This window comes from Panthera onca, chromosome B1, assembly GCF_046562875.1.
Source record: "Panthera onca isolate mPanOnc1 chromosome B1, mPanOnc1 haplotype 2, whole genome shotgun sequence".
NCBI lineage: Eukaryota > Metazoa > Chordata > Mammalia > Carnivora > Felidae > Panthera > Panthera onca.
In genome coordinates, this window is record NC_138342.1 from 29,920,917 (window position 1) to 29,934,548 (window position 13,632).

Below are 13,632 nucleotides of genomic sequence, written 5' to 3' on the forward strand. Positions count from 1 at the left end.
AATGGATGAAAGACCTCAATGTAAGACAGGAAGCCATCAAAATCCTCGAGGAGAAAACAGGCAAAAACCTCTTTGATCTTGCCCACAGCAACTTCTTACTCAACGCGTCTCTGGAAGCAAGGGAAACAAAAGCAAAAATGAACTACTGGGACCTCATCAAAATAAAAAGCTTCTGCACAGCAAAGGAAACAATCAGCAAAACTAAAAGGCAACTGACAGAATGGGAGAAGATATTTGCAAATGACATATCAGATAAAGGGTTAGTATCCAAAATCGATAAAGAACTTATCAAACTCAACACCCAAAAACAAATAATCCAGTGAAGAAATGGGCAAAAGACATGACACTTCTCCAAGGAAGACATCCAGGTGGCCAAGCGACACATGAAAAAATGCTCAATATCATTCATCATCAGGGAAATACAAATCAAAACCACAATGAGATACCACCTTACACCTATCAGAATGGCTAACATTAACAACTCAGGCAACAACAGATGTTGGCGAGGATGCGTAGAGAGAGGATCTCTTTTGCATTGTTTGTGGCAATGCAAGCTGGTGCAGCCACTCTGGAAAACATTATGAAGTTTCCTCAAAAAACTAAAAATAGAACTACCCTATGACCCAGCAATTGCACTACTAGGCATGTATCCACGGGATACAGGTGTGCTGTTTCGAAGGGACACATGCACCCCCATGTTTATAGCAGCACTATCAACAATAGCCAAAGTGTGGAAAGAGCCCAAATGTCCATCGATGGATGAATGGCTAAAGAAGATGTGGCATATATGTATATACACACACACAATGAAGCATTACTCAGCAATCAAAAAGAATGAAATCTTGCCATTTGCAACTATGTGGATGGAACTGGAGGGTATTATGCTAAGTGAAATTAGTCAGTCAGAGAAAGACAAAAATCATATGACCTAACTCATATGAGGACTTTAAGAGACAAAACAGATGAACATAAGGGAAGAGAAACAAAAATAATATAAAAACAGGGAGGGGGACAAAACAGAAGAGACTCATAAATATGGAGAACAAACTGAGGGTGGCTGGAGGGGTTGTGGGAGGAGGGATGGGCCAAATGGGTAAGGGGCATTAAGGAATCTACTCCTGAAATCATTGTTGCACTATATGCTAACTAATTTGGATGTAAATTTTAAAAAATAAAAGATAAAATTAAAAAAAAATTTTCTTACGTCCATTATACTCTTACTTGTCATTTTCCACTTTGCCATTTCCCAGGTTTTTGTTTTGGTTTGGTTTGTTTCTTTACCTATTTCTATTCTCCACCCCCCTCACCCTACATGCTCTGGATGAGAGCCCTGCACCTTGAACCCTGCCTTTCTCTCCGTAGACTCCATCCCCAGTTGCAGTCACCCACCCTGTCTCTGATCCAGATCCTAAACTGAAAATTTCAACCTGGATCCCAGTTCCACTTGGGAGACAAGGGATTTCATGGGTCCTTCTCTTCACAATACCAATGGGATGAACAAAACGTGGAATTGAACTTGAGGACTCCCCGGTTCTGCTATTGGCCAGGGCTTGGATAGGACCCAAATATATAGACAGAGGCCAACAGACAGGAAGGGAGCTCAGCTTCCTGATGACCTAGGATCTGTCACCCTTCTCATACCCTTTCCCCAAAATTATTGTCTGGAGGGTCATTAACCATAGGGAAAACTTGTGGATAAAAGAATCAGTAGAGTGAAATCCTGCTGTCAGTATTCTTGGGCTGTGTGAGCAGAGCCCCATTATTTAATGTTCCTGGGCCTTGGTTCACTTCTTGTGAGATTGCAGCTGATGCTTCTTAAGCTCAGCAACCACTTGTTGGGTGATGTGAATATATAACATATAAGGTAAACAATTTAGATATATTGTGTCTCTTATACCTGTTTATCTACATTTCTTGAGTCAAGTTTGTAAAAAGGTATTTTACTTCTGTTTTGTGAAGATCCCAATTTCACAAATCTTTCTCATGAACAACTTGTATCAGCTACATACACATGTACAACCTTATTTTCACTTTTCTAACAATGACTGAAATAACTAGTATTGCAGGCTCTTGTGTAATATTGCTTACCCATGGAGAATAGAAGCTTTGTGAGAACTTAGGTGGCTGGTGGGTCACTAAAGGGCCCCCATTATCTTTGCTGGGGTAGAAATAAATAGTTGCAGCTGGGGACAGGGTTGGTTCAGAACTACCACTTGTGTGTTAAACCCCAGAGGGTCACAGCTAGGACTCACAGGCATGGGACATCTAACCAACCTTCATCGACGGCCAGGACTAGAGCACCACCACCCAGGCTCAGAGTCCCTCCATCTATCCCTGGAGCAATGTCCTCTGTCCAGTAAACCCCTATAAAAAGCTTTAGTCTGAACACCAAAAACAATATATTTGGGTTTGCCCCTGAGGATGCTATTGCTATTGTCCATGGCAAAGACCCTTAATGAAAGAATGGTTTTGATACCAGAGTGAAGGAAACTCAGCTAATTCCACTGTTTTATAGAGACTGGGGTTTCAGCACTTCCTGTTTAACTGGAAGCTCTTAGAAGCTTCCAGTTAAATGCAAAGAAAACTCAGAAGTCAAGAATGTGCATTTGTACAAATGAGACAGTCTTTTATTTAGTTGAGAGTATGGGGCCAAGAATGCTTTGAATTCCTGCACTTCTAGTTGAAGTCAAACACACCCTCTCCCAGTTATCCACTCAAACATTAGTTTAGGAATAGCTGAAGGGATTTGGCATATCCAATCAAAGTCCCAATCCTTGAATTAATCTAAAGGGCTGTTGTCCAGAATAAGTTGGTTTACCCATCCCCCACCCCCTCCCACTTTTCAGTGGAAGATACCAAGATTCAAATAGAAGATAGGATGTGTGTCCAGGATCACAGGTCGAATGAGGATGCTGGGACATAGTACTTATATTAAAAACCAGGGCCTTGACGTCCAGCATCCACTCTGGGTGGTGGCCAGTTCCTAGGCATTAGGGCCAGTTTCTGCTCCTGGAGCCTCCAATTCCCTCTATGCCGATATACTCACTGCCAAGAAATGTGTCAATCACTCCTCTGTTCTCCACTCTCCTATCTTACCCTCTCCATCAGTATTTCCTCTCAGTTTGGCTAAGAGTGTCATAAACTGTCCCAATATGCCATTTTCTCTCTACTCCAAACTCATGTTTCCTGAAGCCTTGATGTTCTCCCTAAAATATTGCTACTAAGAAGCCTGTAGTGATTCCCTATTATCTACGGACATAACACTACTAGTTCTAGGGTTTAGCAGAAACTCCCCCTTGGATCCCACTCATACCCATGATTTTGGACTTTTCCTCAAACCTCTTTTTTGTTGATGGCTATTCCCACCCAGGAACACTGATGTCATTACATACACACCGAAACCTTAATCACTCTTACCCACACTCCTCCATTCCTTCTAGATTCCCTTTCATCCCAAAAATATTGTCTGCACGCATTTTCCTAAGTTTTATTGCATGTTGGTAACAAAAAAAAAAAAAAAAAAGCTTTAAAATTGGTGATTTTCTATCGCTTACAAGTTTCCTTTCACATCTTCAAAAATGCAAGCAGCTCTAAATCATGGTGAAATGCACTTCCCTTTACAAGACTAATATTTTATACCCTTGAGGAGGAAAGTCATAGACAAGGGTGAACAGCTTTGCTCATTTTTAATGGAAAAGCCTCTCTTGAAATCTGATCAGTTAAACACTCTCTTCCTCTCCCCCTCCCCCCGCCCCCCTGCGAGCATGGACGCTGATTGTCTTCAGCCTGGGAAGGTGGCTCCTCTTACAGTGAGAATCACTGTGTGTGTTTGTCTTTACGGCTATGTCTCCCCTGGCTTCTCTGCTTTTCATGATACTTTTTGGTAGAAACTTCCATAGTTTCTCTCCAACATTTCTCCTTGCTCAGTCTCTCTTATTTCATAATACTTAATTGTCTTTATTTTTTCTTTTGTCACTCAGAAAGCTGGAAAGACTCCATTTTCACCTTGGAAAATAAAATACTTCTTAGTCACTTCCTTGGCACATCAGAAATTATCACCAACCCTTGCAGTCACCCATATTTTTGACCTGTGAATTTCCTTCACACAAGAACATCCAGTATCACTTTATACTTCCATCAACTTCAAAAACTTTTCCTCCCAAGATTCTACCCTATTTCCCTTCTCATTTCAAAATTTATCCAACAGATTTTATAGATTGTTTGACAAAGAAACATTGAACGTTTCCCCTAAATTAGAAGATTTCCCCTAAGATTTAAAACTTAATACTCAATTTCCTCATCTTTAGAAAGACAAACAGCCCTAAAATTGTGTGAAATTACTTTCTTTAAATCCGCATGCCCCTCTTGAATAGAGCCCAAATCTCAGGAAGGCTTTCTTAGATCAGGCCCCAGTCGCTTATCCTAGGCCCCAAGAGATTCTTGAGAACTACTATCCTTTTGTCAGGAAGCAAAAGAAAGTCTCCTGCCCATGAGACCCTTTTTAAGAGGAGCGTCTCCCCTTTGGTCACGTATTAGAAACATTCAGTACTCCCGATGATTGGTTCCCAAACTATATCCTCAAGTGAAAATCTCTGGAAAACTGCAGGTACCAGGATAGTCAAAACAGTCTTCAGGCAGTTCTAATCTGTAGCCTGGGTGTGACTCACAGTGACAACAGTCTCCACCTGCCTGGAGCATAGTGAGGTGGCGATGGACAGGGGAGTCCCCTGCAGTCAGGTAGAGCTCATGGCAAAGTACACACTGTTCCTCTAAGGCAGCAGATCTCAACCCAGGCTGCATGTTGGAATCATGGAAGGAGTTTTTCAAAACACAAATGCCTGGGACCCAACCCAAAATAATTAAATCTGAATCACTGGGGTTGGCCTTTGAAATGCCTTCCAGCTGATTCCTTTGTAGAATCAGAGCTGGGAAGCTGTTTTACAGCTGAATTCACTTGTAGGCAAGCTCCATGATTTTGCTGAGTTTATAAACTGTGGGAGAGCTACACTTTACTAAGTTATATTGACCTGTAGAAAGTGTTAGTGAAGGTTGAGGACAAAATAACAGGGAGGCACCTCTTTGGGATGTTGCTGTTTGGGAAGGTCTCTATGAATTGGGTGACTCCCAGAGACTGGGTGAGGAATATGAGCCAGCTTGATGAGAGTGCTAGTGGGGCATAGCGCAGGAGCAATCACATCCATTACCTTTAAGAGTGGCCGCACCTCCCATCAGCTTCAAAGACTGCTAGAAGCACAGAAGTGTGAGCAAATTTCAACACTCCGGGACCTCCTGACTCTTCTGAACCCCTGCAGGCCCTTTGGCTACAGAGAAAACTCAAGAATAAAAATGGAGGTGAGTTGAGAGGGAGCCTGCTTTCTGGGTGTTCATGGGAGGAAAGCTAGGTTATTTGTCTTCATTTTATTTCATAAACATTTTTATAGCCATTAAAGTTTGTGCCCTGCAAAGTCCTCTGTTCTTGACAAATAAGAACTATTTTCACCCTCATAGCAAGCCTGATGGAAAGTGTTATTACTATACTCATTTTACAGAGAAGGAAACTGAGGCATGGCATGTTAATTACCTTGAACAGGGATCCACAAGTGTCATTTCAGAGCTGGTAATAGAAACCCGGCACTGTGGCTCCTGAGTTGATGACTTTAACAGCTATCCTATGTCACTTCTCAACAAATTCCTGATTTTAATGGAATTATATATCTGCTTTGATATTTAAGTGTGTCTTCCTATTATCTCCTTATGCTACTTCCTTTTATGTTTGACCATAGTGAGTCTGCTTCTCTGGCCTGTTTTTAAGTCCTATACCAATTCTACCCTCATCTAGGGGGTGAGGGAGGGAGATGTCTATTGGTTGATTTCCCTGCTAGTGGTGAATTGCATTTCTGTTCCATTGCATACCTGGTAACTCTAGGTAGGAGACCAGCACTGTGTATTTTAAATTGTCGACTGCTGAGCATTTTGTGTTCCTTTAAATAAAGTTGGGCTTTGTTCTTTGATGTCATTACTTGGGATATTCATGCTTAGGAAGATTGTTTTGAATATGTGCTAATTGGGACTGGAACAGGCTTCAGTCTGTATAGAATTTGGCCCCATTGCTGAGGCAATACCCTGTGAGGGCTCTATCTCAATCCCTTTGCACTTGGGGTCTTTGTAGTCTAACTGCCTGGGACACAGATTCTTTCTGGCCTTCAGAAAAATGCAAATAAAAACCACACTGAGATATCACATCTGTTAAAATTGTATTATCAAAAAGACGAGAGAACAAGTGTTGGCAAGAATGTGAAGAAAAGAGAACCCTTGTGCACTATTTATGGGAATATAAATTGATGCAGCAACTATAGACAACAGTATGGAGTTTTCTCAAAAAATTAGAACTAGAAATACTATATGATTTAGCAATCCTACCTCTCAACACTTACCCAAAGTAAGTGAAAACAGGTTCTTGAAGAGATATCTGCTTTCCCATGGTCATTGCAGTATTGTTCACAATAGCCAAGATATGGAAATAACCTGAGTGTCCATCAATAGATGAATGGATGGAGACGTGGGGAATGGGTGTGTATATATAACATTCCATTGTACATATGTGGACTCACAGGCATGGGCAGATCTAACCCACTCCACCCATGGCCAGGACTGGAGCACCATCACCCAGGCTCAGGGTCCCTCCATCTATCCCCAGAGCAGTGTCCTCTGTCCAGTAAACCCCTATAAAGAGCTTTAGTCTGAACACCAAAAACAATATATGTGGGGTTGTGGGGTTAAGACACAAGTGGTAATTCTGAACAAACCCTGCCCCATGGGATCAATGGAATGTTATTCAGCCATGAGAAAAAAGGAAATCCTGTCATTTGTAACAACATGGTGAAACTTGAGGGCATGATGTTAAGTGAAATGTCAGAGAAAGACAAATATAGTGTGATGTCACTTACACATGAAATCTAAAAAAGCAAACCTCTCTTGTGCAATGCCACCAAAATGATGTTCAAGTGTTTTATAGAGGTTGGCCAGGTGGCCTACATTTCCTTTGGCCTTCATGCCGGGAGGATGGTCCAGATTATAGATGCTATTGACCAGAAGGGGGCTTTGGTTGATGGACCTTGCATTCAGGTAAGGAGATATAATATGCCTTTCAAATGCATGGAGCTCACTGACTTCATCTCAAGTTCCCACACAGTGCCCGCCCAAAGTATGTCGGACAAGCCTGGCAGAAGGCAGACACCAGTAGGAAATGGGCGGCCATGGGATGGGTCAAGAAGATTAAAGCCAGAGAAAGGAAAGCCAAGATGACAGATTTTGATCACTATAAAGTCATGAAGGCAAAGAAAAGGAGGAAAAGAATAATCAAACTTGAAGTTAGAAAGCTACCAAAAGCAGCTGTCCTGGAATCTTCTCCTAGAAATGTACCCACTGCTAAGGTTGCAGCTGGAGAAGTTGCTGCAAAGTTTCTAGCAAAAAAAGTTTGCCGCTACAGGCAAGAAGGCTGCAGTCCAGAAGATTTCTGCCCCATAAGCTGCAGGCCAGAAGGCAGCGCCTCCAAAAGCTGGGAAGGGTCAGAAATCTCAAGCCCAGAAAGCTCCTGTTCCAAGGCATCTGGCAAGAAAGCAGAAAAGCAGAAGAGGCGATTATAAATAACTAATAAAGGTTCTTTTTGACACATGCACATACAAAGACACACAAAAGCCAAACTCCTAAAATGGTATAAACTTCTGGTTATAAAAAGAAATAAGCTTGGGGGAATCTAATGTACAGCATGATGATTATAGTTAACAGTACTGTATTATATACTTGAAAGTTGCTGAGGGAATAGATTATAAATGGCTGACAGCAAAAAGAAATAGTAGTTACTTGACATGATGGAGGTGTTAGCTAATGCTATGATGGTAATCATTTTGTAATATATGTGCATGAAATCAACATGTACACTTTAAAACTTTTTTTAACATTCATTTTTGAGAGACAGTAACAGAGCATGAATGGGGGGAGACAGTAACAGAGCAGAGAGAGAGGGAGACACAGAATCAGAAGTAGGCTCCAGGCTCTGAGCTGTCAGCACAGAGCCTGAAGCGGGACTTGAACCCATGAACCATGAAGTCATGACCTGAGCTGAAGTCAGATGCTTAACCAACTGAGCCACCCAGGCGGCCCTCAACATGTACACTTTAAATTTATACAATATTATATGTCAGTTGTATCTCAAAGCTGAAAAATAAATGTTTGATGGAGGTAGTCTATCAAATCCATCAAAAAACTTAATTTCTATTCTTAATGACAATGTCACTTTTCATTGATGGTAGACAAACAAATTGCAGAAAAAAGATACTGTAAATGAGATATTAATGCATATTAAAAGTAAAAATAGAGGGGTGCCTGGGTGGCTCAGTCGGTTGAGCGTGTGACTTCGGCTCAGGTCATGATCTCACAGTTTGTGGGTTCGAGCTCTGCATCAGGCTCTGTGCTGACTGCTTGCTCAGAGCCTGGAGCCTGCTTCAGATTCTGTCTCCCTCTCTGCTCTTCCCCCGCTCACACTCTGTTTCTCTGTGTCTCTCAAAAATAAATAAACATTAAAAAAAACTAAAATAAATAAATAAAAGTTATGTATTTACTCAGAAAGAGAACACAGATGTAAAGTATTTTATATGACTTAAAAAATGCTTTAATATGCTATCTTTCCCCATAAATTTATACATTGAATTTGACTAAAATGTTGGCAAATAGTTGTTAGCAGTATTTCCTTGTGTTTTAAATTCCTTTTTATTATTTCTCATTTAAAAATTATTGTATATCTTTTATTTTCCTAGGTATACCACTAAAAGTGTGCCTTTTTGATATTGTTTCATAAAACAAGTTTTTAGATTTTTTTATTCCTCCATACGGGACATTTATTTTGTCTTTTGTTTACACTCCGATTTTTACTATATATTTCTTTTAATCTCTTTGGATTTATTTTGTTTTTCAAACTTCAGATGGATCCTATGCATTAGTTTTCAACCTTGTCTCTTTCTCTAAATATATAGTATAAAATAATTTTCTCTAAATATAACTTTTTCTGAAAATATGTAGGGCTGAAAATTTCCATGGAAGCACCACTTCAGTTGAAACCCATAGGCTGTTCATTACCCTTTAGTTCTAAGTGCTTTTAAACTTCTATTATGATTTTTTAAACTGTGAATTATATAGCAATATATTTTTGAATTTTTAATACTTATAGGTTTTTTCTTGGCTGTTTTTTAAAATAACTGTATTTCTTAGTTGTACTGTCAAAAAACCATGATGACTGATACCTTCACTTTCTAACATGTTGAGGCTAACTTTCAGCCCAATGCAGGATACATTTTTAAATGATTGTGTGTGCATAAGAAGAATATGTATTTCTTAACTTTGACACGTGGAATTTAATATACTGCACTAAGTAAAACCTCTTCAGATCTTATATGTTCTTATACAGAGGTGGGAATCAAGCGCATGTCTATACCCCAACAAACACAGTCAATGTAAATGTAATTTACAACATAATATTTAAAATAGTGTTAGAAAATAGTAGGTACCTAAAATTTTTGTGTAAATGTATTTTTCTTTTTTATAGTTTTGAACTATTGGATTATAATAAACATATAGAAATGTGCACCTATCATAAGTGAACAGTTCAAAGATTGAACATTCCTTAGCACACAGATTGAGAAAACCAAAGCAGTTATCTTGATTTCTCTTGAACCCCTTCCAGTCACCAACCTCTACCAAGTATAATCAGTCACCTGAATTTTAATAGCATATACAAGTGTGATCTATTTTTTTTCATTGTTTGAATGATATCCTACAGTTCATATTTTGTCAAGCTGTTGTCACTCCACATTATTTGCAAGATGCACCCATATTGATGCTTATAATTATGGAATGTCCTTTCTCATTAATATATGTCAATGTAAGAATGCATTTATCAGTTCTATTGTTGATGGATAATAGTATATTTTCAGTTTTTAGCTATTACAAACAGTAATGCTATAAATGTTCTAGTACATGTCCTTGCATTTTTGTTGAATATATACATAGGAGTAAAATTGTTGGGTCAGTTTTCCAAGGTGCTTGTGGATGTTTACACTCCCACCGGAATCTGAGAGTTCTTACTTCTCCATAGCCTTACCAGCACTCGGTATTTTTTACCCCAGGATGCTGATGTTATTATGTTTCGTCCTACTGTTTTTCCTTTCCTGTTCTTACTGGAGTCTACTGTGTGTGTGTGTGTTTGTGTGTGTGTGTGTGTGTGTGTGTGTGTGTGTGTTGGCAAGGTGGGTGTCTGGTATGAGGCAGGTGTCAAGATTTTTTCCCATATGGATCTCCAATTGAAACAATTATTGAAAAGCCAATTCTTGGGGCACCTGTGTGGATCAGTCCGTTAAATGTCAGATTTCCACTCAGATCATGGTCTTGGGATTTGTGGGTTCGAGCCCTGCATTGGGCTCAGTGCTGACAGCTCAGAGCCTGGGGTCTGCTTCAGATTCTATGTCTCCCTCGCTCTCTGCCCCTCCTCTGCTCATGCTCTCTCTCAAAACATAAATAAAAATTTAAGAAAAAATAAAGGAAAGTCAATTCTTTCCAAACTATTATGCAATATCACCCTTGTCACAGAGTGACAGGTCTGTATGAGACTATTTCTACAATGTCCATTTCTATTTCTGACTATTCTTGTTACAAAACCACACTGTATTAATTACTATAGTTTTAGAATAGGTTTTGCTATATTTTAAAGTAAAATTTTCACCTTTTACTTATCTCTAAAATTGTGGCTTTTTCTTTGTATGTTTCCATTAAAAATTGTAGAATCAGTTTGTCAACACACACATACACATGCTCACACACAATACACACCTTAGAAATACTGAAATTTATATTGTGATTGGAATGATTCTACAGATTATTTTAAGGAGAACTGACACATTTACTAGTTTGAATATTCCAATCCATGAACATGGCATATTCCTCCATGTATTCAGATAGTCATTAACTTGCCTCCGTAACATTTATAGCTGTCACTGTAGAGGTTTTTTTGCATGATTTTCTATAAATTTATTCCTACATATTTGTTGGTTTTTGATGTTGCAATGATGGCTTGCTTGTACTTACTATTCAAAATAAAACAAATATTTTGGGGGGCATCTGGGCGGCTCAGTCAGTTAAGCATCCGACTTCGGCTTAGGTCATGATCTCATGGTTCATGAGTTTGAGCCCCGCGTCAGGCTCTGTGCTGGTAGCTCTGTGTTGGCAACTAGGGTCCTGGGACCTGCTTTGGATTTGGATTCTCTCTCTCTCTTTCTCTCTTTCTCTCTTTCTCTCTCCCTCTCCCTCTCCCTCTCCCTCTCCCTCTCCCTCTCCCCCTCCCCCTCCCCCTCCCTCCCTCCCTCCCTCCCTCCCTCTCCCCCTCTCCCCCTCTCCCCCTCTCCCCCTCTCCCCCTCCCCCCCTCCCCCCCTCCCCCTCCCCCTCCCTCTCCCTCTCCCTCTCCCTCTCCCTCTCCCTCTCCCTCTCTCTCTCTGTCCCCCCACTCACATTCTGTCTCTATCTCAAAAATAGACATTAAAAATTTTTTAAAAAGAAATATTTTAGTCACTATGTCATGAAGGAAAGATAATGATTAATATAAATCCATGAAAATAGGTTTAAAAATATTATCTTATAAATAAAAGGAATTCTCCCATATACGACACTACAAATATATTTCAATAGTTTACATTCAGACCTTCAATTATATCTCTAAGTGTGAAAATTTTTAGAAAATGAGGTTTTAAAGTGACTAGAAAAAAGTATCTTTTCCCAAGTGTCTCTTCTTCAATTTCCCTCTCAAGTTACTATTGTACAGCTTTTGCTAGAATAGCTACAAAATCAGAAAATTCATTTTCTCTTGAGACAACTCCTTCAAATATTAAAGACTCCTTGAAAATCATCCAAAAATATCTCTCCATATAATTTGCACTCTTTGGTTCATATTTTATCCAGTGGCAATATACAGCTCTACCTTTTTCCATATGATAACTCTTGAGATCATAAGGGCAGTGTCTGTGTCCTTACTCTCCTCCCCTTCCTTTCTGTGGGCTAAGTGTTTTCCCCAATTCATAAAACATGGTTTCCAACCTTTCCACCACTTTGCTGGTCACTCTTCTCTGAACGCATCCACGATTTTTATGCACTCTTCATACTTTTCAGTATGTTGCCCATTATTTCAGGTGTGGCCTCAAAAACAAGGATACCTTTTCACTTTGAGTTAAGTTCCCTACTTCTCTCAGTGCGCTGAAGTCGTGGTGTCATCAGAGAAGCGGCCTGGCTTGGCATTTAGAAGCCTTCCAAATTGACACTTACATTGATTTCATCATTTTCATACCATAGTTTTGCCTGCCTGGGGACTTTGGTAGAAGTAAGGACTTCTAAGTCAGGGATGTAATCACACTAAGCTTGAAAGGGAAGATTATCCATCCATGAATTCTAGCTGGCCTTCTGTCCCTGAAAGAAAACCACCTCTTGCAAAACAAAATTACAATCATAAAATTGATCTGTGACCATAAGAATTAGGGCAAGGGGTTTTAGTTCAGCCATGCAATATTTATGTCAGCGTTCTGATAGATCCCTCATCAGAATAGAGAGATGCCTCCCACCAGAACCACGCAGAGTGAATCTTTTATCAATGTGCTTTCTCCCCACAGCAAGGCTAGAGGGAGGGAATACTGTCACTGATTGCTGAATGGTCTTGCTTTTCTATATTTTATGCTAATTATTCCCCGTTTCTAATAAATAAATCTTTTTAGATTCCTTAACATCTTATGTCTTGCTCTATTCAGGAGGCCAACTTGTCTTTTCAAGGTGACTTTGATTTTCTCTTATCATTTTAGGTGGTTTTTATAACTTAATTCTTAGAGATGATTCTTATTTCTATTTACCAAATTCCAAGAAAGGTCCTTACTATCACCCACATGAGTTTACATGACTAAGTAGTCGTAAAAACTATGGCCACGTAGCCACACACAAAGATAAGACCTTTGTGCTTTTCCTGCCTCCTCCCCCTGTGGCATCTACAGGGAGGAGGAGTGTATCTTGGGAAGTTTGACGATGGCAGTTACTGATTAACATTAGCCCTTTGGATATCAATCGTCCTGGCATATCTCAGAGGGCCATTGATATCTCTGATTAGACACCCCCTTGAGTGCACAGCTTTACAATGAAGGTAAGAGATCTGATCTGCCCAACTTCCCACTTGTTTTCTATTTTTTCTAAGGCATATCCAATTACAGTTAAAAGCACGTGGCTTCCTCCAAAGACTATGAAGAATCAGGGAATAATTAAGGTCAGAAAAGCAGCTTTAAAATCCTCATATTTACCATAAATATCCAAAGAGAAATTCCTTTGAATATCTTCACATCTGTGTAAGGTAGTATGTCTATTTCTGGAGTTCCTTTAGATTCTTAGAAGACCTGAACAGTACACCTTGACCTCACACCAAAGATGTTACTTTCGTGTCCCAGGCAACAGTTATCAGTATTCTAACGTCTTTACAGAGTTTCTCAACACAGCTATATAAGTAAATGCGGAAGGGGTAATCTTTTTTATACAGCCACTTTGAAGATAGGAATACA

The 13,632-nt window shown here is 39.7% G+C and overlaps 1 pseudogene; it reads left to right on the top strand.

Moving 5' to 3' along the window:
• The first annotated feature begins 6,993 nt into the window (after positions 1-6,993).
• LOC132693124 (large ribosomal subunit protein eL14 pseudogene) lies at positions 6,994-7,650 on the top strand (annotated as a pseudogene).
• Positions 7,651-13,632: the final 5,982 nt, after the last annotated feature.